Raw genomic sequence first — 23642 nt, forward strand, 5'->3', positions numbered from 1 at the left:
AGTCAGTGTTCCCTTGGATATTGCACTTTAATAGCATGTCAGTGTTTCCTGCTCAAAGCCTGTGAGTAAATGCAGTTTTTAACACTCGGCTTGGTATTCCCTTTGGGAAATTTCTGAAACATCATTGATAAATTTTGGAATTCGGCTCTTCCTTTCACAGCACTAAACAAAGGGAATGGACTATGAAACCAATTGACAACTTTGTTATACTGTTTGGTGCTTTCTTGTATTGCACTGAAGAAATGGCGTATAAAACTTGGCAGCGAAGCAGTCAATCTATTTCTCATTTCACCTGTGTCTTCAGTCTTACATATATTCCACCTCTTCTCTGTGCATGCAAAGTATGTGTTTGTTTGAAGCACTTAATTTTTATGCAACGTAGGAACTATTTAATTTCTCCTTAAAAGCTCTGCCTACGTGCAAGATGTACGAACTATCATTGTAGTTGCCAGAAGGCTGGTCTGAAGAATCAGGCCATTTGCAAACGCAAAATGGCTTTTTCTGATGTATTAGATAGAAGGTATTCGAAAGGGGTGTTTGGGTGTACCTACCAAATACCGAATTGTAGTGGTACGTAGAAATGTTTTTCCACCATAATTTGGCCCAAAACAATCATACTTCATCACCATCTCAGTGAGTGTGGTAACCAATCCTCAAATGATAAGGTGTCCCGTAAAAACCTCTTCCCCTTTAAGTATGTTTCAAAACAATCATTGTATGTAGAGGCATTGGTCCTATGTACCACTGCCTATTCAAATAAAATACCAATGAAACAAATAAATCTGTTTTTTAAATTATCCAGTTTTCCTTTAATAAATAATATTAAGGACTACTTCTCCTGTTCCACAGTTTCAAGGTTGTACTTTCTGGCACAACTTAGTATGATCCTCACACTCTTTCATGATGTACTGATATTTTGTCATTCTGATTTTTTTAAAAAGTAGGGGATATAGCTCAGTGGTAGAGCATTTGACTGCAGATCAAGAGGTCCCTGGTTCAAATCCGGGTGTCCCCTCACCCTATTTTGATTCTGTTGTTTGTAATTTGGACTTTTCATCAATTCCATTTGGATCACCTTTGACAGAGTCAGTGTTCCCTTTGATATTGCACTTTAATACCATTTTGGTGTTTCCTGCTCAAATCCTGTGAGTAAATGCAGTTTTTAACACTCGGCTTGGTATTCCCTTTGGGAAATTTCTGAAACATCATTGATCAATTTTGGAATTCGGCTCTTCCTTTCACAGCACTAAACAAAGGGAATGGACTATGAAACCAATTGACAACTTTGTTATACTGTTTGGGGCTTTCTTGTATTGCACTGATGAAATGGCGTATAAAACTTGGCAGCGAAGCAGTCAATCTATTTCTCATTTCACCTGTGTCTTCAGTCTTACATATATTACACCTCTTCTCTGTGCATGCAAAGTATGTGTTTGTTTGAAGCACTTCATTTTTGTGCAATGTAGGAACTATTTCATTTCTCCTTAAAAGCTCTGCCTACGTGCAAGATGTACGAACTATCATTGCAGTTGCAAGAAGGCTGGTCTGAAGAATCAGGCCATTTGCAAACGCAAAATGGCTTTTTCTGATGTATTAAATGGAAGGTATTCGAAAGGGGTGTTTGGGTGTACCTTCCAAATACCGAATTGTAGTGGTACGTAGAAATGTTTTTCCACCATAATTTGGCCCAAAACAATCATACTTCATAACCATCTCCGTGATTGTGGTAACCAATCCTCAAATGATAAGGTGTCCCGTAAAAACCTCTTCCCCTTTAAGAATGTTTCAAAACAATCATTGTGTAGAGGCATTGGTCCTATGTACCACTGCCTATTCAAATAAAATAACAATGAAACAAATAAATCTGTTTTTTAAAAGATCCAGTTTTCCTTTAATAAATAATATTAAGGACTACTTCTCCTGTTCCACAGTTTCAAGGTTGTACTTTCTGGCACAACTTAGTATGATCCTCACACTCTTTCATGATGTACCGATATTTTGTCATTCTGATTTTTTTAAAAAGCAGGGGATATAGCTCAGTGGTAGAGCATTTGACTGCAGATCAAGTGGTCCTTGGTTCAAATCCGGGTGTCCCCTAACCCTATTTTGATTCTGTTGTTTGTAATTTGGACTTTTCATCAATTCCATTTGGATCATCTTTGACAGAGTCAGTGTTCCCTTGGATATTGCACTTTAATAGCATGTCAGTGTTTCCTGCTCAAAGCCTGTGAGTAAATGCAGTTTTTAACACTCGGCTTGGTATTCCCTTTGGGAAATTTCTGAAACATCATTGATCAATTTTGGAATTCGGCTCTTCCTTTCACAGCACTAAACAAAGGGAATGGACTATGAAACCAATTGACAACTTTGTTATATTGTTTGGTGCTTTCTTGTATTGCACTGAAGAAATGGCGTATAAAACTTGGCAGCGAAGCAGTCAATCTATTTCTCATTTCACCTGTGTCTTCAGTCTTACATATATTCCACCTCTTCTCTGTGCATGCAAAGTATGTGTTTGTTTGAAGCACTTCATTTTTATGCAACGTAGGAACTATTTAATTTCTCCTTAAAAGCTCTGCCTACGTGCAAGATGTACGAACTATCATTGTAGTTGCCAGAAGGCTGGTCTGAAGAATCAGGCCATTTGCAAACGCAAAATGGCTTTTTCTGATGTATTAGATAGAAGGTATTCGAAAGGGGTGTTTGGGTGTACCTTCCAAATACCGAATTGTAGTGGTACGTAGAAATGTTTTTCCACCATAATTTGGCCCAAAACAATCATACTTCATCACCATCTCAGTGAGTGTGGTAACCAATCCTCAAATGATAAGGTGTCCCGTAAAAACCTCTTCCCCTTTAAGTATGTTTCAAAACAATCATTGTATGTAGAGGCATTGGTCCTATTTACCACTGCCTATTCAAATAAAATAACAATGAAACAAATAAATCTGTTTTTTAAATTATCCAGTTTTCCTTTAATAAATAATATTAAGGACTACTTCTCCTGTTCCACAGTTTCAAGGTTGTACTTTCTGGCACAACTTAGTATGATCCTCACACTCTTTCATGATGTACCAATATTTTGTCATTCTGATTTCACTGAAAAGCTGGGGATATAGCTCAGTGGTAGAGCATTTGACTGCAGATCAAGTGGTCCGTGGTTCAAATCCGGGTTTCCCCTAACCCTATTTTGATTCTGTTGTTTGTAATTTGGACTTTTCATCAATTCCATTTGGATCATCTTTGACAGAGTCAGTGTTCCCTTGGATATTGCACTTTAATAGCATTTCAGTGTTTCCTGCTCAAAGCCTGTGAGTAAATGCAGTTTTTAACACTCGGCTTGGTATTCCCTTTGGGAAATTTCTGAAACATCATTGATCAATTTTGGAATTCGGCTCTTCCTTTCACAGCCCTAAACAAAGGGAATGGACTATGAAACCAATTGACAACTTTGTTATACTGTTTGGTGCTTTCTTGTATTGCACTGATGAAATGGCGTATAAAACTTGGCAGCGAAGCAGTCAATCTATTTCTCATTTCACCTGTGTCTTCAGTCTTACATATATTCCACCTCTTCTCTGTGCATGCAAAGTATGTGTTTGTTTGAAGCACTTCATTTTTATGCAACGTAGGAACTATTTAATTTCTCCTTAAAAGCTCTAACTACGTGCAAGATGTACGAACTATCATTGTAGTTGCCAGAAGGCTGGTCTGAAGAATCAGGCCATTTGCAAACGCAAAATGGCTTTTTCTGATGTTTTAGATAGAAGGTATTCTAAAGGGGTGTTTGGGTGTACCTTCCAAATACCGAATTGTAGTGGTACGTAGAAATGTTTTTCCACCATAATTTGGCCCAAAACAATCATACTTCATCACCATCTCAGTGAGTGTGGTAACCAATCCTCAAATGATAAGGTGTCCCGTAAAAACCTCTTCCCCTTTAAGTATGTTTCAAAACAATCATTGTATGTAGAGGCATTGGTCCTATGTACCACTGCCTATTCAAATAAAATAACAATGAAACAAATAAATCTGTTTTTTAAATTATCCAGTTTTCCTTTAATAAATAATATTAAGGACTACTTCTCCTGTTCCACAGTTTCAAGGTTGTACTTTCTGGCACAACTTAGTATGATCCTCACACTCTTTCATGATGTACCGATATTTTGTCATTCTGATTTTACTGAAAAGCTGGGGATATAGTTCAGTGGTAGAGCATTTGACTGCAGATCAAGTGGTCCGTGGTTCAAATCCGGGTGTCCCCTAACCATATTTTGATTCTGTTGTTTGTAATTTGGACTTTTCATCAATTCCATTTGGATCATCTTTGACAGAGTCAGTGTTCCCTTGGATATTGCACTTTAATAGCATTTCAGTGTTTCCTGCTCAAAGCCTGTGAGTAAATGCAGTTTTTAACACTCGGCTTGGTATTCCCTTTGGGAAATTTCTGAAACATCATTGATCAATTTTGGAATTCGGCTCTTCCTTTCACAGCACTAAACAAAGGGAATGGACTATGAAACCAATTGACAACTTTGTTATACTGTTTGGTGCTTTCTTGTATTGCACTGAAGAAATGGCGTATAAAACTTGGCAGCGAAGCAGTCAATCTATTTCTCATTTCACCTGTGTCTTCAGTCTTACATATATTCCACCTCTTCTCTGTGCATGCAAAGTATGTGTTTGTTTGAAGCACTTCATTTTTGTGCAATGTAGGAACTATTTAATTTCTCCTCAAAAGCTCTGCCTACGTGCAAGATGTACGAACTATCATTGCAGTTGCAAGAAGGCTGGTCTGAAGAATCAGGCCATTTGCAAACGCAAAATGGCTTTTTCTGATGTATTAAATGGAAGGTATTCGAAAGGGGTGTTTGGGTGTACCTTCCAAATACCGAATTGTAGTGGTAGGTAGAAATGTTTTTCCACCATAATTTGGCCCAAAACAATCATACTTCATAACCATCTCCGTGATTGTGGTAACCAATCCTCAAATGATAAGGTGTCCCGTAAAAACCTCTTCCCCTTTAAGAATGTTTCAAAAGAATCATTGTATGTAGAGGCATTGGTCCTATGTACCACTGCCTATTCAAATAAAATAACAATGAAACAAATAAATCTGCTTTTTAAATTATCCAGTTTTCCTTTAATAAATAATATTAAGGACTACTTCCCCTGTTCCACAGTTTCAAGGTTGTACTTTCTGGCACAACTTAGTATGATCCTCACACTCTTTCATGATGTACTGATATTTTGTCATTCTGATTTTACTGAAAAGCTGGGGATATAGCTCAGTGGTAGAGCATTTGACTGCAGATCAAGAGGTCCGTGGTTCAAATCCGGGTGTCCCCAAACCCTATTTTGATTCTGTTGTTTGTAATTTGGACTTTTCATCAATTCCATTTGGATCATCTTTGACAGAGTCAGTGTTCCCTTGGATATTGCACTTTAATAGCATTTCAGTGTTTCCTGCTCAAAGCCTGTGAGTAAATGCAGTTTTTAACACTCGGCTTGGTATTCCCTTTGGGAAATTTCTGAAACATCATTGATCAATTTTGGAATTCGGCTCTTCCTTTCACAGCACTAAACAAAGGGAATGGACTATGAAACCAATTGACAACTTTGTTATACTGTTTGGTGCTTTCTTGTATTGCACTGAAGAAATGGCGTATAAAACTTGGCAGCAAAGCAGTCAATCTATTTCTCATTTCACCTGTATCTTCAGTCTTACATATATTCCACCTCTTCTCTGTGCATGCAAAGTATGTGTTTGTTTGAAGCATTTCATTTTGTATGCAACGTAGGAACTATTTAATTTCTCCTTAAAAGGTCTGCCTACGTGCAAGATGTACGAACTATCATTGTAGTTGCCAGAAGGCTGGTCTGAAGAATCAGGCCATTTGCAAACGCAAAATGGCTTTTTCTGATGTATTAGATAGAAGGTATTCGAAAGGGGTGTTTGGGTGTACCTTCCAAATACCGAATTGTAGTGGTACGTAGAAATGTTTTTCCACCATAATTTGGCCCAAAACAATCATACTTCATCACCATCTCAGTGAGTGTGGTAACCAATCCTCAAATGATAAGGTGTCCCGTAAAAACCACTTCCCCTTTAAGTATGTTTCAAAACAATCATTGTATGTAGAGGCATTGGTCCTATGTACCACTGCCTATTCAAATAAAATAACAATGAAACAAATAAATCTGTTTTTTAAATTATCCAGTTTTCCTTTAATAAATAATATTAAGGACTACTTCTCCTGTTCCACAGTTTCAAGGTTGTACTTTCTGGCACAACTTAGTATGATCCTCACATTCTTTCATGATGTACTGATATTTTGTCATTCTGATTTTTCTGGAAAGCTGGGGATATAGCTCAGTGGTAGAGCATTTGACTGCAGATCAAGAGGTCCCTGGTTCAAATCCGGGTGTCCCCTCACCCTATTTTGATTCTGTTGTTTGTAATTGGGACATTTCATCAATTCCATTTGGATCATCTTTGACAGAGTCAGTGTTCCCTTTGATATTGCACTTTAATACCATTTTGGTGTTTCCTGCTCAAAGCCTGTGAGTAAATGCAGTTTTTAACACTCGGCTTGGTATTCCCTTTGGGAAATTTCTGAAACATCATTGATCAATTTTGGTATTCGGCTCTTCCTTTCACAGCACTAAACAAAGGGAATGGACTATGAAACCAATTGACAACTTTGTAATACTGTTTGGTGCTTTCTTGTATTGCACTGATGAAATGGCGTATAAAACTTGGCAGCGAAGCAGTCAATCTATTTCTCATTTCACCTGTGTCTTCAGTCTTACATATATTCCACCTCTTCTCTGTGCATGCAAAGTATGTGTTTGTTTGAAGCACTTCATTTTTGTGCAATGTAGGAACTATTTAATTTCTCCTTAAAAGCTCTGCCTACGTGCAAGATGTACGAACTATCATTGCAGTTGCAAGAAGGCTGGTCTGAAGAATCAGGCCATTTGCAAACGCAAAATGGCTTTTTCTGATGTATTAAATGGAAGGTATTCGAAAAGGGTGTTTGGGTGTACCTTCCAAATACCGAATTGTAGTGGTACGTAGAAATGTTTTTTCACCATAATTTGGCCCAAAACAATCATACTTCATAACGATCTCCGTGATTGTGGTAACCAATCCTCAAATGATAAGGTGTCCCGTAAAAACCTCTTCCCCTTTAAGAATGTTTCAAAACAATCATTGTATGTAGAGGCATTGGTCCTATGTACCACTGCCTATTCAAATAAAATAACAATGAAACAAATAAATCTGTTTTTTAAATGATCCAGTTTTCCTTTAATAGATAATATTAAGGACTACTTCCCCTGTTCCACAGTTTCAAGGTTGTACTTTCTGGCACAACTAAGTATGATCCTCACACTCTTTCATGATGTACTGATATTTTGTCATTCTGATTTTATTGAAAAGCTGGGGATATAGCTCAGTGGTAGAGCATTTGACTGCAGATCAAGAGGTCTGTGGTTCAAATCCGGGTGTCCCCAAACCCTATTTTGATTCTGTTGTTTGTAATTTGGACTTTTCATCAATTCCATTTGGATCATCTTTGACAGAGTCAGTGTTCCCTTGGATATTGCACTTTAATAGCATTTCAGTGTTTCCTGCTCAAAGCCTGTGAGTAAATGCAGTTTTTAACACTCGGCTTGGTATTCCCTTTGGGAAATTTCTGAAACCTCATTGATCAATTTTGGAATTCGGCTCTTCCTTTCACAGCACTAAACAAAGGGAATGGACTATGAAATAAATTGACAACTTTGTTATACTGTTTGGTGCTTTCTTGTATTGCACTGAAGAAATGGCGTATAAAACTTGGCAGCGAAGCAGTCAATCTATTTCTCATTTCACCTGTGTCTTCAGTCTTACATATATTCCACCTCTTCTCTGTGCATGCAAAGTATGTGTTTGTTTGAAGCACTTCATTTTTATGCAACGTAGGAACTATTTAATTTCTCCTTAAAAGCTCTGCCTACGTGCAAGATGTACGAACTATCATTGCAGTTGCCAGAAGGCTGGTCTGAAGAATCAGGCCATTTGCAAACGCAAAATGGCTTTTTCTGATGTATTAGATAGAAGGTATTCGAAAGGGGTGTTTGGGTGTACCTTCCAAATACCGAATTGTAGTGGTACGTAGAAATGTTTTTCCACCATAATTTGGCCCAAAACAATCATACTTCATCACCATCTCAGTGAGTGTGGTAACCAATCCTCAAATGATAAGGTGTCCCGTAAAAACCACTTCCCCTTTAAGTATGTTTCAAAATAATCATTGTATGTAGAGGCATTGGTCCTATGTACCACTGCCTATCCAAATAAAATAACAATGAAACAAATAAATCTGTTTTTTAAATTATCCAGTTTTCCTTTAATAAATAATATTAAGGACTACTTCTCCTGTTCCACAGTTTCAAGGTTGTACTTTCTGGCACAACTTAGTATGATCCTCACACTCTTTCATGATGTACTGATATTTTGTCATTCTGATTTTTCTGAAAAGCTGGGGATATAGCTCAGTGGTAGAGCATTTGACTGCAGATCAAGAGGTCCCTGGTTCAAATCTGGGTGTCCCCTCACCCTATTTTGATTCTGTTGTTTGTAATTGGGACTTTTCATCAATTCCATTTGGATCATCTTTGACAGAGTCAGTGTTCCCTTTGATATTGCACTTTAATACCATTTTGGTGTTTCCTGCTCAAAGCCTGTGAGTAAATGCAGTTTTTAACACTCGGCTTGGTATTCCCTTTGGGAAATTTCTGAAACATCATTGATCAATTTTGGAATTCGGCTCTTCCTTTCACAGCACTAAACAAAGGGAATGGACTATGAAACCAATTGACAACTTTGTTATACTGTTTGGTGCTTTCTTGTATTGCACTGATGAAATGGCGTATAAAACTTCGCAGCGAAGCAGTCAATCTATTTCTCATTTCACCTGTGTATTCAGTCTTACATATATTCCACCTCTTCTCTGTGCATGCAAAGTATGTGTTTGTTTGAAGCACTTCATTTTTGTGCAATGTAGGAACTATTTAATTTCTCCTTAAAAGCTCTGCCTACGTGCAAGATGTACGAACTATCATTGCAGTTGCAAGAAGGCTGGTCTGAAGAATCAGGCAATTTGCAAACGCAAAATGGCTTTTTCTGATGTATTAGATAGAAGGTATTCGAAAGGGGTGTTTGGGTGTACCTTCCAAATACCGAATTGTAGTGGTACGTAGAAATGTTTTTCCACCATAATTTGGCCCAAAACAATCATACTTCATCACCATCTCAGTGAGTGTGGTAACCAATCCTCAAATGATAAGGTGTCCCGTAAAAACCACTCCCCTTTAAGTATGTTTCAAAACAATCATTGTATGTAGAGGCATTGGTCCTATGTACCACTGCCTATTCAAATAAAATAACAATGAAACAAATAAATCTGTTTTTTAAATTATCCAGTTTTCCTTTAATAAATAATATTAAGGACTACTTCTCCTGTTCCACAGTTTCAAGGTTGTACTTTCTGGCACAACTTAGTATGATCCTCACACTCTTTCATGATGTACTGATATTTTGTCATTCTGATTTTTCTGAAAAGCTGGGGATATAGCTCAGTGGTAGAGCATTTGACTGCAGATCAAGAGGTCCCTGGTTCAAATCCGGGTGTCCCCTCACCCTATTTTGATTCTGTTGTTTGTAATTGGGACTTTTCATCAATTCCATTTGGATCATCTTTGACAGAGTCAGTGTTCCCTTTGATATTGCACTTTAATACCATTTTGGTGTTTCCTGCTCAAAGCCTGTGAGTAAATGCAGTTTTTAACACTCGGCTTGGTATTCCCTTTGGGAAATTTCTGAAACATCATTGATCAATTTTGGTATTCGGCTCTTCCTTTCACAGCACTAAACAAAGGGAATGGACTATGAAACCAATTGACAACTTTGTTATACTGTTTGGTGCTTTCTTGTATTGCACTGATGAAATGGCGTATAAAACTTGGCAGCGAAGCAGTCAATCTATTTCTCATTTCACCTGTGTCTTCAGTCTTACATATATTCCACCTCTTCTCTGTGCATGCAAAGTATGTGTTTGTTTGAAGCACTTCATTTTTGTGCAATGTAGGAACTATTTAATTTCTCCTTAAAAGCTCTGCCTACGTGCAAGATGTATGAACTATCATTGCAGTTGCAAGAAGGCTGGTCTGAAGAATCAGGCCATTTGCAAACGCAAAATGGCTTTTTCTGATGTATTAAATGGAAGGTATTCGAAAAGGGTGTTTGGGTGTACCTTCCAAATACCGAATTGTAGTGGTACGTAGAAATGTTTTTCCACCATAATTTGGCCCAAAACAATCATACTTCATAACGATCTCCGTGATTGTGGTAACCAATCCTCAAATGATAAGGTGTCCCGTAAAAACCTCTTCCCCTTTAAGAATGTTTCAAAACAATCATTGTATGTAGAGGCATTGGTCCTATGTACCACTGCCTATTCAAATAAAATAACAATGAAACAAATAAATCTGTTTTTTAAATGATCCAGTTTTCCTTTAATAGATAATATTAAGGACTACTTCCCCTGTTCCACAGTTTCAAGGTTGTACTTTCTGGCACAACTTAGTATGATCCTCACACTCTTTCACGATGTACTGATATTTTGTCATTCTGATTTTATTGAAAAGCTGGGGATATAGCTCAGTGGTAGAGCATTTGACTGCAGATCAAGATGTCTGTGGTTCAAATCCGGGTGTCCCCAAACCCTATTTTGATTCTGTTGTTTGTAATTTGGACTTTTCATCAATTCCATTTGGATCATCTTTGACAGAGTCAGTGTTCCCTTGGATATTGCACTTTAATAGCATTTCAGTGTTTCCTGCTCAAAGCCTGTGAGTAAATGCAGTTTTTAACACTCGGCTTGGTATTCCCTTTGGGAAATTTCTGAAACCTCATTGATCAATTTTGGAATTCGGCTCTTCCTTTCACAGCACTAAACAAAGGGAATGGACTATGAAACAAATTGACAACTTTGTTATACTGTTTGGTGCTTTCTTGTATTGCACTGAAGAAATGGCGTATAAAACTTGGCAGCGAAGCAGTCAATCTATTTCTCATTTCACCTGTGTCTTCAGTCTTACATATATTCCACCTCTTCTCTGTGCATGCAAAGTATGTGTTTGTTTGAAGCACTTCATTTTTATGCAACGTAGGAACTATTTAATTTCTCCTTAAAAGCTCTGCCTACGTGCAAGATGTACGAACTATCATTGTAGTTGCCAGAAGGCTGGTCTGAAGAATCAGGCCATTTGCAAACGCAAAATGGCTTTTTCTGATGTATTAGATAGAAGGTATTCGAAAGGGGTGTTTGGGTGTACCTTCCAAATACCGAATTGTAGTGGTACGTAGAAATGTTTTTCCACCATAATTTGGCCCAAAACAATCATACTTCATCACCATCTCAGTGAGTGTGGTAACCAATCCTCAAATGATAAGGTGTCCCGTAAAAACCACTTCCCCTTTAAGTATGTTTCAAAATAATCATTGTATGTAGAGGCATTGGTCCTATGTACCACTGCCTATCCAAATAAAATAACAATGAAACAAATAAATCTGTTTTTTAAATTATTCAGTTTTCCTTTAATAAATAATATTAAGGACTACTTCTCCTGTTCCACAGTTTCAAGGTTGTACTTTCTGGCACAACTTAGTATGATCCTCACACTCTTTCATGATGTACTGATATTTTGTCATTCTGATTTTTCTGAAAAGCTGGGGATATAGCTCAGTGGTAGAGCATTTGACTGCAGATCAAGAGGTCCCTGGTTCAAATCTGGGTGTCCCCTCACCCTATTTTGATTCTGTTGTTTGTAATTGGGACTTTTCATCAATTCCATTTGGATCATCTTTGACAGAGTCAGTGTTCCCTTTGATATTGCACTTTAATACCATTTTGGTGTTTCCTGCTCAAAGCCTGTGAGTAAATGCAGTTTTTAACACTCGGCTTGGTATTCCCTTTGGGAAATTTCTGAAACATCATTGATCAATTTTGGAATTCGGCTCTTCCTTTCACAGCACTAAACAAAGGGAATGGACTATGAAACCAATTGACAACTTTGTTATACTGTTTGGTGCTTTCTTGTATTGCACTGATGAAATGGCGTATAAAACTTGGCAGCGAAGCAGTCAATCTATTTCTCATTTCACCTGTGTATTCAGTCTTACATATATTCCACCTCTTCTCTGTGCATGCAAAGTATGTGTTTGTTTGAAGCACTTCATTTTTGTGCAATGTAGGAACTGTTTAATTTCTCCTTAAAAGCTCTGCCTACGTGCAAGATGTACGAACTATCATTGCAGTTGCAAGAAGGCTGGTCTGAAGAATCAGGCAATTTGCAAACGCAAAATGGCTTTTTCTGATGTATTAGATAGAAGGTATTCGAAAGGGGTGTTTGGGTGTACCTTCCAAATACCGAATTGTAGTGGTACGTAGAAATGTTTTTCCACCATAATTTGGCCCAAAACAATCATACTTCATCACCATCTCAGTGAGTGTGGTAACCAATCCTCAAATGATAAGGTGTCCCGTAAAAACCACTCCCCTTTAAGTATGTTTCAAAACAATCATTGTATGTAGAGGCATTGGTCCTATGTACCACTGCCTATTCAAATAAAATAACAATGAAACAAATAAATCTGTTTTTTAAATTATCCAGTTTTCCTTTAATAAATAATATTAAGGACTACTTCTCCTGTTCCACAGTTTCAAGGTTGTACTTTCTGGCACAACTTAGTATGATCCTCACACTCTTTCATGATGTACTGATATTTTGTCATTCTGATTTTTCTGAAAAGCTGGGGATATAGCTCAGTGGTAGAGCATTTGACTGCAGATCAAGAGGTCCCTGGTTCAAATCCGGGTGTCCCCTCACCCTATTTTGATTCTGTTGTTTGTAATTGGGACTTTTCATCAATTCCATTTGGATCATCTTTGACAGAGTCAGTGTTCCCTTTGATATTGCACTTTAATACCATTTTGGTGTTTCCTGCTCAAAGCCTGTGAGTAAATGCAGTTTTTAACACTCGGCTTGGTATTCCCTTTGGGAAATTTCTGAAACATCATTGATCAATTTTGGTATTCGGCTCTTCCTTTCACAGCACTAAACAAAGGGAATGGACTATGAAACCAATTGACAACTTTGTTATACTGTTTGGTGCTTTCTTGTATTGCACTGATGAAATGGCGTATAAAACTTGGCAGCGAAGCAGTCAATCTATTTCTCATTTCACCTGTGTCTTCAGTCTTACATATATTCCACCTCTTCTCTGTGCATGCAAAGTATGTGTTTGTTTGAAGCACTTCATTTTTGTGCAATGTAGGAACTATTTAATTTCTCCTTAAAAGCTCTGCCTACGTGCAAGATGTATGAACTATCATTGCAGTTGCAAGAAGGCTGGTCTGAAGAATCAGGCCATTTGCAAACGCAAAATGGCTTTTTCTGATGTATTAAATGGAAGGTATTCGAAAAGGGTGTTTGGGTGTACCTTCCAAATACCGAATTGTAGTGGTACGTAGAAATGTTTTTCCACCATAATTTGGCCCAAAACAATCATACTTCATAACGATCTCCGTGATTGTGGTAACCAATCCTCAAATGATAAGGTGTCCCGTAAAAACCTCTTCCCCTTTAAGAATGTTTCAAAACAATCATTGTATGTAGAGGCATTGGTCCTATGTACCACTGCCTATTCAAATAAAATAACAATGAAACAAATAAATCTGTTTTTTAAATGATCCAGTTTTCCTTTAATAGATAATATTAAGGACTACTTCCCCTGTTCCACAGTCTCAAGGTTGTACTTTCTGGCACAACTTAGTATGATCCTCACACTCTTTCATGATGTACTGATATTTTGTCATTCTGATTTTATTGAAAAGCTGGGGATATAGCTCAGTGGTAGAGCATTTGACTGCAGATCAAGATGTCTGTGGTTCAAATCCGGGTGTCCCCAAACCCTATTTTGATTCTGTTGTTTGTAATTTGGACTTTTCATCAATTCCATTTGGATCATCTTTGACAGAGTCAGTGTTCCCTTGGATATTGCACTTTAATAGCATTTCAGTGTTTCCTGCTCAAAGCCTGTGAGTAAATGCAGTTTTTAACACTCGGCTTGGTATTCCCTTTGGGAAATTTCTGAAACCTCATTGATCAATTTTGGAATTCGGCTCTTCCTTTCACAGCACTAAACAAAGGGAATGGACTATGAAACAAATTGACAACTTTGTTATACTGTTTGGTGCTTTCTTGTATTGCACTGAAGAAATGGCGTATAAAACTTGGCAGCGAAGCAGTCAATCTATTTCTCATTTCACCTGTGTCTTCAGTCTTACATATATTCCACCTCTTCTCTGTGCATGCAAAGTATGTGTTTGTTTGAAGCACTTCATTTTTATGCAACGTAGGAACTATTTAATTTCTCCTTAAAAGCTCTGCCTACGTGCAAGATGTACGAACTATCATTGTAGTTGCCAAAAGGCTGGTCTGAAGAATCAGGCCATTTGCAAACGCAAAATGGCTTTTTCTGATGTATTAGATAGAAGGTATTCGAAAGGGGTGTTTGGGTGTACCTTCCAAATACCGAATTGTAGTGGTACGTAGAAATGTTTTTCCACCATAATTTGGCCCAAAACAATCATACTTCATCACCATCTCAGTGAGTGTGGTAACCAATCCTCAAATGATAAGGTGTCCCGTAAAAACCACTTCCCCTTTAAGTATGTTTCAAAACAATCATTGTATGTAGAGGCATTGGTCCTATGTACCACTGCCTATCCAAATAAAATAACAATGAAACAAATAAATCTGTTTTTTAAATTATCCAGTTTTCCTTTAATAAATAATATTAAGGACTACTTCTCCTGTTCCACAGTTTCAAGGTTGTACTTTCTGGCACAACTTAGTATGATCCTCACACTCTTTCATGATGTACTGATATTTTGTCATTCTGATTTTTCTGAAAAGCTGGGGATATAGCTCAGTGGTAGAGCATTTGACTGCAGATCAAGAGGTCCCTGGTTCAAATCTGGGTGTCCCTTCACCCTATTTTGATTCTGTTGTTTGTAATTGGGACTTTTCATCAATTCCATTTGGATCATCTTTGACAGAGTCAGTGTTCCCTTTGATATTGCACTTTAATACCATTTTGGTGTTTCCTGCTCAAAGCCTGTGAGTAAATGCAGTTTTTAACACTCGGCTTGGTATTCCCTTTGGGAAATTTCTGAAACATCATTGATCAATTTTGGAATTCGGCTCTTCCTTTCACAGCACTAAACAAAGGGAATGGACTATGAAACCAATTGACAACTTTGTTATACTGTTTGGTGCTTTCTTGTATTGCACTGATGAAATGGCGTATAAAACTTGGCAGCGAAGCAGTCAATCTATTTCTCATTTCACCTGTGTATTCAGTCTTACATATATTCCACATCTTCTCTGTGCATGCAAAGTATGTGTTTGTTTGAAGCACTTCATTTTTGTGCAATGTAGGAACTATTTAATTTCTCCTTAAAAGCTCTGCCTACGTGCAAGATGTACGAACTATCATTGCAGTTGCAAGAAGGCTGGTCTGAAGAATCTGGCCATTTACAAACGCAAAATGGCTTTTTCTGATGTATTAAATGGAAGGTATTCGAAAGGGGTTTTTGGGTGTACCTTCCAAATACCGAATTGTAGTGGTACGTAGAAATGTTTTTCCACCATAATTTGCCCCAAAACAATCATACTTCATAACCATCTCCGTGATTGTGGTAACCAATCCTCAAATGATAAGCTGTCCCGTAAAAACCTCTTCCCCTTTAAGAATGTTTCAAAACAATCATTGTATGTAGAGGCATTGGTCCTATGTACCACTGCCTATTCAAATAAAATAACAATGAAACAAATAAATCTGTTTTTTAAATGATCCAGTTTTCCTTTAATAAATAATATTAAGGACTACTTCCCCTGTTCCACAGTTTCAAGGTTGTACTTTCTGGCTCAACTTAGTATGATCCTCACACTCTTTCATGATGTACTGATATTTTGTCATTCTGATTTTACTGAAAAGCTGGGGATATAGCTCAGTGATGGAGCATTCGACTACAGATCAAGAGGTCCCTGGTTCAAATCCGGGTGTCCCCTCACCGTATTTTGATTCTGTTGTTTGTAATTTTGACCTTCCATCAATTCCATTTGGATCATCTTTGACAGAGTCAGTGTTCCCTTGGATATTGCACTTTAATGGCATTACAGTGTTTGCTTCTCAAAACCTGTGAGCAAATGCAGTTTTTAACACTCGGCTTGGTATTCCCTTTGGGAAATTTCTGAAACATCATTGATCAATTTTGGAATTCGGCTCTTCCTTTCACAGCACTAAACAAAGGGAATGGACTATGAAACCAATTGACAACTTTGTTATACTGTTTGGTGCTTTCTTGTATTGCACTGATGAAATGGCGTGTAAAACTTGGCAGCGAAGCAGTCAATCTATTTCTCATTTCACCTGTGTCTTCAGTCTTACATATATTCCACCTCTTCTCTGTGCATGCAAAGTATGTGTTTGTTTGAAGCACTTCATTTTTATGCAACGTAGGAACTATTTAATTTCTCCTTAAAAGCTCTGCCTACGTGCAAGATGTACGAACTATCATTGTAGTTGCCAGAAGGCTGGTCTGAAGAATCAGGCCATTTGCAAACGCAAAATGGCTTTTTCTGATGTATTAGATAGAAGGTATTCGAAAGGGGTGTTTGGGTGTACCTTCCAAATACCGAATTGTAGTGGTACGTAGAAATGTTTTTCCACCATAATTTGGCCCAAAACAATCATACTTCATCACCATCTCAGTGAGTGTGGTAACCAATCCTCAAATGATAAGGTGTCCCGTAAAAACCTCTTCCCCTTTAAGTATGTTTCAAAACAATCATTGTATGTAGAGGCATTGGTCCTATGTACCACTGCCTATTCAAATAAAATAACAATGAAACAAATAAATCTGTTTTTTAAATTATCCAGTTTTCCTTTAATAAATAATATTAAGGACTACTTCTCCTGTTCCACAGTTTCAAGGTTGTACTTTCTGGCACAAACTTAGTATGATCCTCACACTCTTTCATGATGTACCGATATTTTGTCATTCTGATTTTACTGAAAAGCTGGGGATATAGTTCAGTGGTAGAGCATTTGACTGCAGATCAAGTGGTCCGTGGTTCAAATCCGGGTGTCCCCTAACCCTATTTTGATTCTGTTGTTTGTAATTTGGACTTTTCATCAATTCCATTTGGATCATCTTTGACAGAGTCAGTGTTCCCTTGGATATTGCACTTTAATAGCATTTCAGTGTTTCCTGCTCAAAGCCTGTGAGTAAATGCAGTTTTTAACACTCGGCTTGGTATTCCCTTTGGGAAATTTCTGAAACATCATTGATCAATTTTGGAATTCGGCTCTTCCTTTCACAGCACTAAACAAAGGGAATGGACTATGAAACCAATTGACAACTTTGTTATACTGTTTGGTGCTTTCTTGTATTGCACTGAAGAAATGGCGTATAAAACTTGGCAGCGAAGCAGTCAATCTATTTCTCATTTCACCTGTGTCTTCAGTCTTACATATATTCCACCTCTTCTCTGTGCATGCAAAGTATGTGTTTGTTTGAAGCACTTCATTTTTATGCAACGTAGGAACTATTTAATTTCTCCTTAAAAGCTCTGCCTACGTGCAAGATGTACGAACTATCATTGTAGTTGCCAGAAGGCTGGTCTGAAGAATCAGGCCATTTGCAAACGCAAAATGGCTTTTTCTGATGTATTAGATGGAAGGTATTCGAAAGGGGTGTTTGGGTGTCCCTTCCAAATACCGAATTGTAGTGGTACGTAGAAATGTTTTTCCACCATAATTTGGCCCAAAACAATCATACTTCATCACCATCTCAGTGAGTGTGGTAACCAATCCTCAAATGATAAGGTGTCCCATAAAAACCTCTTCACCTTTAAGAATGTTTCAAAACAATCATTGTATGTAGAGGCATTGGTCCTATGTACCACTGCCTATTCAAATAAAATAACAATGAAACAAATAAATCTGTTTTTTAAATGATCCAGTTTTCCTTTAAAAAATAATATTAAGGACTACTTCTCCTCTTCCACAGTTTCAAGGTTGTACTTTCTGGCACAACTTAGTATGATCCTCACACTCTTTCATGATGTACTGATATTTTGTCATTCTGATTTTTCTGAAAAGCTGGGGATATAGCTCAGTGGTAGAGCATTTGACTGCAAATCAAGAGGTCCCTGGTTCAAATCCTGGTGTCCCCTCACCCTATTTTGATTCTGTTGTTTGTAATTTGGACTTTTCATCAATTCCATTTGGATCATCTTTGACAGAGTCAGTGTTCCCTTTGATATTGCACTTTAATACCATGTTGGTGTTTCCTGCTCAAAGCCTGTGAGTAAATGCAGTTTTTAACACTCGGCTTGGTATTCCCTTTGGGAAATTTCTGAAACATCATTGATCAATTTTGGAATTCGGCTCTTCCTTTCACAGCACTAAACAAAGGGAATGGACTATGAAACCAATTGACAACTTTGTTATACTGTTTGGTGCTTTCTTGTATTGCACTGATGAAATGGCGTATAAAACTTTACAGCGAAGCAGTCAATCTATTTCTCATTTCACCTGTGTATTCAGTCTTACATATATTCCACCTCTTCTCTGTGCATGCAAAGAATGTGTTTGTTTGAAGCACTTCATTTTTGTGCAATGTAGGAACTATTTAATTTCTCCTTAAAACTCTGCCTACGTGCAAGATCTACGAACTATCATTGCAGTTGCAAGAAGGCTGGTCTGAAGAATCAGGCCATTTCCAAACGCAAAATGGCTTTTTCTGATATATTAAATGGAAGGTATTCGAAAGGGGTTTTTGGGTGTACCTTCCAAATACCGAATTGTAGTGGTACGTAGAAATGTTTTTCTACCATAATTTGGCCCAAAACAATCATACTTCATAACCATCTCCGTGATTGTGGTAACCAATCCTCAAATGATAAGGTGTCCCGTAAAAACCTCTTCCCCTTTAAGAATGTTTCAAAACAATCATTGTATGTAGAGGCATTGGTCCTATGTACCACTGCCTATTCAAATAAAATAACAATGAAACAAATAAATCTGTTTTTTAAATGATCCAGTTTTCCTTTAATAAATAATATTAAGGACTACTTCCCCTGTTCCACAGTTTCAAGGTTGTACTTTCTGGCTCAACTTAGTATGATCCTCTCACTCTTTCATGATGTACTGATATTTTGTCATTCTGATTTTACTGAAAAGCTGGGGATATAGCTCAGTGATGGAGCATTCGACTGCAGGTCAAGAGGTCCCTGGTTCAAATCCGGGTGTCCCCTCACCCTATTTTGATTCTGTTGTTTATAATTGGGACCTTCCATCAATTCCATTTGGATCATCTTTGACAGAGTCAGTGTTCCCTTGGATATTGCACTTTAATAGCATTTCAGTGTTTCCTTCTCAAAACCTGTGAGTAAATGCAGTTTTTAACACTCGGCTTGGTATTCCCTTTGGGAAATTTCTGAAACATCATTGATCAAGTTTGGAATTCGGCTCTTCCTTTCAGAGCACTAAACAAAGGGAATGGACTATGAAACCAATTGACAACTTTATTATACTCTTTGGTGCTTTCTTGTATTGCACTGAAGAAATGGCGTATAAAACTTGGCAGCGAAGCAGTCAATCTATTTCTCATTTCACCTGTGTCTTCAGTCTTACATATATTCCACCTCTTCTCTGTGCATGCAAAGTATGTGTTTGTTTGAAGCACTTCATTTTTATGCAACGTAGGAACTATTTAATTTCTCCTTAAAAGCTCTGCCTACGTGCAAGATGTACATACTATCATTGTAGTTGCCAGAAGGCTGGTCTGAAGAATCAGGCCATTTGCAAACGCAAAATGGCTTTTTCTGATGTATTAGATAGAAGGTATTCGAAAGGGGTGTTTGGGTGTCCCTTCCAAATACCGAATTGTAGTGGTACGTAGAAATGTTTTTCCACCATAATTTGGCCCAAAACAATCATACTTCATCACCATCTCAGTGAGTGTGGTAACCAATCCTCAAATGATAAGGTGTCCCATAAAAACCTCTTCACCTTTAAGAATGTTTCAAAACAATCATTGTATGTAGAGGCATTGGTCCTATGTACCACTGCCTATTCAAATAAAATAACAATGAAACAAATAAATCTGTTTTTTAAATGATCCAGTTTTCCTTTAAAAAATAATATTAAGGACTACTTCTCCTGTTCCACAGTTTCAAGGTTGTACTTTCTGGCACAACTTAGTATGATCCTCACACTCTTTCATGATGTACTGATATTTTGTCATTCTGACTTTTCTGCAAAGCTGGGGATATAGCTCAGTGGTAGAGCATTTGACTGCAGATCAAGAGGTCCCTGGTTCAAATCCGGGTGTCCCCTCACCCTATTTTGATTCTGTTGTTTGTAATTGGGACTTTTCATCAATTCCATTTGGATCATCTTTGACAGAGTCAGTGTTCCCTTTGATATTGCACTTTAATACCATTTTGGTGTTTCCTGCTCAAAGCCTGTGAGTAAATGCAGTTTTTAACACTCGGCTTGGTATTCCCTTTGGGAAATTTCTGAAACATCATTGATCAATTTTGGAATTCGGCTCTTCCTTTTACAGCACTAAACAAAGGGAATGGACTATGAAACCAATTGACAACTTTGTTATACTGTTTGGTGCTTTCTTGTATTGCACTGATGAAATGGCGTATAAAACTTGGCAGCGAAGCAGTCAATCTATTTCTCATTTCACCTGTGTATTCAGTCTTACATATATTCCACCTCTTCTCTGTGCATGCAAAGAATGTGTTTGTTTGAAGCACTTCATTTTTGTGCAATGTAGGAACTATTTAATTTCTCCTTAAAACTCTGCCTACGTGCAAGATGTACGAACTATCATTGCAGTTGCAAGAAGGCTGGTCTGAAGAATCAGGCCATTTCCAAACGCAAAATGGCTTTTTCTGATGTATTAAATGGAAGGTATTCGAAAGGGGTTTTTGGGTGTACCTTCCAAATACCGAATTGTAGTGGTACGTAGAAATGTTTTTCTACCATAATTTGGCCCAAAACAATCATACTTCATAACCATCTCCGTGATTGTGGTAACCAATCCTCAAATGATAAGGTGTCCCGTAAAAACCTCTTCCCCTTTAAGAATGTTTCAAAACAATCATTGTATGTAGAGGCATTGGTCCTATGTACCACTGCCTATTCAAATAAAATAACAATGAAACAAATAAATCATTTTTTTAAATGATCCAGTTTTCCTTTAATAAATAATATTAAGGACTACTTCCCCTGTTCCACAGTTTCAAGGTTGTACTTTCTGGCTCAACTTAGTATGATCCTCTCACTCTTTCATGATGTACTGATATTTTGTCATTCTGATTTTACTGAAAAGCTGGGGATATAGCTCAGTGATGGAGCATTCGACTGCAGATCAAGAGGTCCCTGGTTCAAATCCGGGTGTCCCCTCACCGTATTTTGATTCTGTTGTTTGTAATTGGGACCTTCCATCAATTCCATTTGGATCATCTTTGACAGAGTCAGTGTTCCCTTGGATATTGCACTTTAATGGCATTACAGTGTTTGCTTCTCAAAACCTGTGAGCAAATGCAGTTTTTAACACTCGGCTTGGTATTCCCTTTGGGAAATTTCTGAAACATCATTGATCAATTTTGGAATTCGGCTCTTCCTTTCAGAGCACTAAACAAAGGGAATGGATTATGAAACCAATTGACAACTTTATTATACTCTTTGGTGCTTTCTTGTATTGCACTGAAGAAATGGCGTATAAAACTTGGCAGCGAATCAGTCAATCTATTTCTCATTTCACCTGTGTCTTCAGTCTTACATATATTCCACCTCTTCTCTGTGCATGCAAAGTATGTGTTTGTTTGAAGCACTTCATTTTTATGCAACGTAGGAACTATTTAATTTCTCCTTAAAAGCTCTGCCTACGTGCAAGATGTACGAACTATCATTGTAGTTGCCAGAAGGCTGGTCTGAAGAATCAGGCCATTTGCAAACACAAAATGGCTTTTTCTGATGTATTAGATAGAAGGTATTCGAAAGGGGTGTTTGGGTGTCCCTTCCAAATACCGAATTGTAGTGGTACGTAGAAATGTTTTTCCACCATAATTTGGCGCAAAACAATCATACTTCATCACCATCTCAGTGAGTGTGGTAACCAATCCTCAAATGATAAGGTGTCCCATAAAAACCTCTTCACCTTTAAGAATGTTTCAAAACAATCATTGTATGTAGAGGCATTGGTCCTATGTACCACTGCCTATTCAAATAAAATAACAATGAAACAAATAAATCTGTTTTTTAAATGATCCAGTTTTCCTTTAAAAAATAATATTAAGGACTACTTCTCCTGTTCCACAGTTTCAAGGTTGTACTTTCTGGCACAACTTAGTATGATCCTCACACTCTTTCATGATGTACTGATATTTTGTCATTCTGATTTTTCTGCAAAGCTGGGGATATAGCTCAGTGGTAGAGCATTTGACTGCAGATCAAGAGGTCCCTGGTTCAAATCCGGGTGTCCCCTCACCCTATTTTGATTCTGTTGTTTGTAATTGGGACTTTTCATCAATTCCATTTGGATCATCTTTGACAGAGTCAGTGTTCCCTTTGATATTGCACTTTAATACCATTTTGGTGTTTCCTGCTCAAAGCCTGTGAGTAAATGCAGTTTTTAACACTCGGCTTGGTATTCCCTTTGGGAAATTTCTGAAACATCATTGATCAATTTTGAAATTCGGCTCTTCCTTTCACAGCACTAAACAAAGGGAATGGACTATGAAACCAATTGACAACTTTGTTATACTGTTTGGTGCTTTCTTGTATTGCACTGATGAAATGGCGTATAAAACTTGGCAGCGAAGCAGTCAATCTATTTCTCATTTCACCTGTGTATTCAGTCTTACATATATTCCACCTCTTCTCTGTGCATGCAAAGAATGTGTTTGTTTGAAGCACTTCATTTTTGTGCAATGTAGGAACTATTTAATTTCTCCTTAAAACTCTGCCTACGTGCAAGATGTACGAACTATCATTGCAGTTGCAAGAAGGCTGGTCTGAAGAATCAGGCCATTTACAAACGCAAAATGGCTTTTTCTGTTGTATTAAATGGAAGGTATTCGAAAGGGGTTTTTGGGTGTACCTTCCAAATACCGAATTGTAGTGGTACGTAGCAATGTTTTTCCACCATAATTTGGCCCAAAACAATCATACTTCATAACCATCTCCGTGATTGTGGTAACCAATCCTCAAATGATAAGGTGTCCCGTAAAAACCTCTTCCCCTTTAAGAATGTTTCAAAACAATCATTGTATGTAGAGGCATTGGTCCTATGTACCACTGCCTATTCAAATAAAATAACAATGAAACAAATAAATCTGTTTTTTAAATGATCCAGTTTTCCTTTAATAAATAATATTAAGGACTACTTCCCCTGTTCCACAGTTTCAAGGTTGTACTTTCTGGCTCAACTTAGTAT

The 23642-nt window shown here is 37.5% G+C and overlaps 12 non-coding genes across 12 annotated transcripts; all 12 read left to right on the plus strand.

The window, feature by feature from the left end:
- Nucleotides 1-943: 943 nt before the first annotated feature.
- On the plus strand, nucleotides 944-1015 carry TRNAC-GCA (transfer RNA cysteine (anticodon GCA)). Its single transcript has one exon. It is a non-coding gene; the product is annotated as a tRNA-Cys (tRNA).
- Nucleotides 1016-2025: 1010 nt separating this feature from the next.
- Nucleotides 2026-2097, plus strand: TRNAC-GCA (transfer RNA cysteine (anticodon GCA)). Its single transcript has one exon. It is a non-coding gene; the product is annotated as a tRNA-Cys (tRNA).
- A 3180-nt stretch (nucleotides 2098-5277) lies between these two features.
- TRNAC-GCA (transfer RNA cysteine (anticodon GCA)) lies at nucleotides 5278-5349 on the plus strand. The gene has a single exon. It is a non-coding gene; the product is annotated as a tRNA-Cys (tRNA).
- Nucleotides 5350-6362: 1013 nt separating this feature from the next.
- Nucleotides 6363-6434, plus strand: TRNAC-GCA (transfer RNA cysteine (anticodon GCA)). The gene has a single exon. It is a non-coding gene; the product is annotated as a tRNA-Cys (tRNA).
- Nucleotides 6435-8530: 2096 nt separating this feature from the next.
- Nucleotides 8531-8602, plus strand: TRNAC-GCA (transfer RNA cysteine (anticodon GCA)). The gene has a single exon. It is a non-coding gene; the product is annotated as a tRNA-Cys (tRNA).
- Nucleotides 8603-9613: 1011 nt separating this feature from the next.
- Nucleotides 9614-9685, plus strand: TRNAC-GCA (transfer RNA cysteine (anticodon GCA)). The gene has a single exon. It is a non-coding gene; the product is annotated as a tRNA-Cys (tRNA).
- Nucleotides 9686-11781: 2096 nt separating this feature from the next.
- Nucleotides 11782-11853, plus strand: TRNAC-GCA (transfer RNA cysteine (anticodon GCA)). Its single transcript has one exon. It is a non-coding gene; the product is annotated as a tRNA-Cys (tRNA).
- A 1011-nt stretch (nucleotides 11854-12864) lies between these two features.
- TRNAC-GCA (transfer RNA cysteine (anticodon GCA)) lies at nucleotides 12865-12936 on the plus strand. The gene has a single exon. It is a non-coding gene; the product is annotated as a tRNA-Cys (tRNA).
- A 3180-nt stretch (nucleotides 12937-16116) lies between these two features.
- On the plus strand, nucleotides 16117-16188 carry TRNAC-ACA (transfer RNA cysteine (anticodon ACA)). Its single transcript has one exon. It is a non-coding gene; the product is annotated as a tRNA-Cys (tRNA).
- Nucleotides 16189-18285: 2097 nt separating this feature from the next.
- TRNAC-GCA (transfer RNA cysteine (anticodon GCA)) lies at nucleotides 18286-18357 on the plus strand. Its single transcript has one exon. It is a non-coding gene; the product is annotated as a tRNA-Cys (tRNA).
- Nucleotides 18358-20452: 2095 nt separating this feature from the next.
- On the plus strand, nucleotides 20453-20524 carry TRNAC-GCA (transfer RNA cysteine (anticodon GCA)). Its single transcript has one exon. It is a non-coding gene; the product is annotated as a tRNA-Cys (tRNA).
- Nucleotides 20525-22619: 2095 nt separating this feature from the next.
- Nucleotides 22620-22691, plus strand: TRNAC-GCA (transfer RNA cysteine (anticodon GCA)). Its single transcript has one exon. It is a non-coding gene; the product is annotated as a tRNA-Cys (tRNA).
- The last annotated feature ends 951 nt before the right edge of the window (nucleotides 22692-23642 follow it).

The sequence above is a fragment of the Lissotriton helveticus genome, chromosome 1_2 (genome assembly GCF_964261635.1).
Source record: "Lissotriton helveticus chromosome 1_2, aLisHel1.1, whole genome shotgun sequence".
Classification (NCBI taxonomy): domain Eukaryota; kingdom Metazoa; phylum Chordata; class Amphibia; order Caudata; family Salamandridae; genus Lissotriton; species Lissotriton helveticus.